Source organism: Crocuta crocuta, unplaced genomic scaffold (assembly GCF_008692635.1).
Source record: "Crocuta crocuta isolate KB4526 unplaced genomic scaffold, BGI_CrCroc_1.0 scaffold430, whole genome shotgun sequence".
Classification (NCBI taxonomy): domain Eukaryota; kingdom Metazoa; phylum Chordata; class Mammalia; order Carnivora; family Hyaenidae; genus Crocuta; species Crocuta crocuta.
The window spans coordinates 2,744,827-2,747,726 of NW_027527934.1; positions in this window are offsets into that span (position 1 = coordinate 2,744,827).

A 2,900-nucleotide genomic window follows, 5' to 3' on the forward strand; every position below is an offset into this window, starting at 1 on the left:
TCCTATTCTCTAGGAAGGCAATTCTTCAGGAAAAAAAAGCTCTCACTCTTGCATCAACGCAGCCCAAGACCTTCATCTGAGGCATCTGTAGCTAAAAAGAACCTGTTCTTTGAGTCACTGTTTTTGTCCAAATGCTATCTCATACCAAGCTGTTCCTTATTTGGTTTCCTGCTACTCAGATTCCAGGTTAGTTGCTCTGGCTTGTTCTTAGAAAAAAAAATCAGTAGAGTGTATAATTGTAGCATGAGGATTCTTTGGTTTTTTGATTGAAAGAAAAAAGTCTTATCCAACCTGTCTTAAGCAAAAATGAAGAAGAAGAAGAAGAAGAAGAAGAAGAAGAAAGAGAGAGAGAGAGAGAAAGAAAGAAAGAAAGAAAGAAAGAAAGGGAGGATTTATTTACCTATGTAAATCCAGGGAGTAGGTTTACTTCAGGTGTGGCTGATGGAGCTAGTCAAATGACGTCACAGGGACCTGGCTTCTCTCTCTACATCTTTCAATTCTGCATCTTCCTTCTCAGGCTGGCCTCCCCACTCATGGTGACAATAGAGCTGCTGCAGCTCAAACACGACACTCCCCCCGGGCGTGAGAACGGCAGAAAAGAGAGACTGTCTCTTCATCCAGTTCAAACTAAAACGCTGGGCCTAATTTTCACCAGCTGGAATTACGTCAGGTGCCCCTCCCCGACCCAATCACCCTGTCCAGGACATAGCCTGGTTTCAACCTAGGTCTTATGCCCATCTGTGTTGTTAGCAGATGGGTCAGCCTCGCTAGAATCACAGGAACATTGAGTAAAGATGGAGACTATTTCTTTTTTTTAAATTGAAGTATAATTGACATATGACAATATATTAGTTTCAAGTGTACAACAATAATGACTTGATATTTGCATACACTGTGAAATGATCACTACTAGACTGTCACCATCTGTCACCATAGAAAGTTACAAAATTTGAGTATATTTAGAAATGCAAATTAAGAATGATTATTAAGAACAGGGTAAGTGCATACTAAGCACCCAAATTCATCATTGTTCACCACTGTCATGTACTAAACTGGTGTGTAAAGACTCCATATTGGCCTCTTAACCCCTGGGGACTACGTGAGTCTTACCGTGGTTGAGACAGACTTGAACTGATGGAGAAGACCTAACTTTGTCATCATGGCCCTTTATTCCCAATGTTCTTACCAAAAAACCAGGGCTGAGGCAAGGGTCCTGAGATTAAAGACACACACACACACACACACACACACACACACACACAACTACATACATATGTGTGTGTGTATATAGAAAAAGAAAGAGATTTTTAAGGAATTGGCTCACAAAACTGTAGAGGCTAGCAAAGCCAAAATCCATACAGCAGGTCAGCAGTTTGGAAACTCAAGCAGTTCTTCCATGTTACAATCTTAAGACAGAATTCCTTCCTATCCAGGAAGCTTCCATTTTGGCTCTTAAGGCCTTTAACTGATTCGATGAGGCCCACCCACGTTATGGATGGAGGGTAATCTCTTTTACTTCAAGTCAGCTAATTGTAAATGTTATCACACACCAAATACCTTCACAGCAACAGGCTGTGTCTGACCGAATAACTGGGCACCATGGTCTAGCCAAGTTGATATATAAAATTAACCAGCACAGTACTTGAGGTTGAATCGTGGTGTCATTTCCCAGTACTTAATTATAGCAAACATGGGCTCCAGCAAAGGACACAGAATGCAGGAGTCCAGTTCCCACCCTGACTTATGGCCAGGAAATGACCTGAAAGTTAGAAATTATATGAGAGATGGTGGAGCAGAGAGCTGGGAGCCTCAGCTCTGAGCATTGACCTCCGAGCCACTATCAGCCTTGGGCTGCCTACTTTAGACTTCTTAACGAGGAAGATGAAAAAACTTCCATAATATTTAAGTCACTGAATTTTAGGGGTGTTTCTGTTACGTGCAACTGAGCTCAATTCTATGTAAGACCAAAAAAAAAAAAAAAACCTGAGATAAAAAAAGGAAACACAACTCATTTACAAAAACAAAGGATGAAAGAAGGAAGCATTACTTTATTGAAAGCATAATTCAAGATGACAGAAATAAGACTAGAGAAATTATTTTACTATAAACATACATGTTTTAAAAAGCCTTGTGAAGGACTCTCAGACTAGGCCAAAACCATTTTCAATCACATATTTTCAAGAAAGGCACATCGTTCTCAGAAGTAACTTAGGGTGTTAATATCAAACAAAGTAAAATTCAATCCAGAAAACAGTAAACAATTAAAGAATGTTGTTTAATATTGGCAATCTCCATTTTAAAAACATCCACAAGCTTTTATGCACCAAATAACATTATACACACACATGTGCGTGCACACACACACACACACACACACACACACACACACACACACACACACACACACAGTTCGCACATCATTATAACTTAGTACAGTGCCAAGCCCAGATGGTTTCACAGATGATTTCTTTCAAAGCTGAAAGAAAGCAATAACTTCAACACCTCAAAATTTGTTTCAGTAGCTAGAAAAGGACATATGTCTACGAATACATTTTACAAAGCCAAAAAGATCCTGAAAACAAAATGTACTATGAATATTGTTGCAAAATTCTAAATTAAAATACATACTAGGAAATTTAATCAGGAAGTGCATTAAAATAATACCATGGCAATGCTGCCAATTAAAGTTTATTACAACAATGCCAGGATATTTCAGTATCAGGAAATCTGTTGTAATAATTTAGCACATTAATTGGTAAGAGGGAAAAAGTTATATATATGTTTATCTTAATGTGACCCCAAAAGTCTGCTTTTATGAATTTTAACAGCTGTATCTGGTATTTAAAAGTTCTTGGTAAACTAAATAGATGAGTTATTTCTTTTTTTTTAATTTTTTAAAA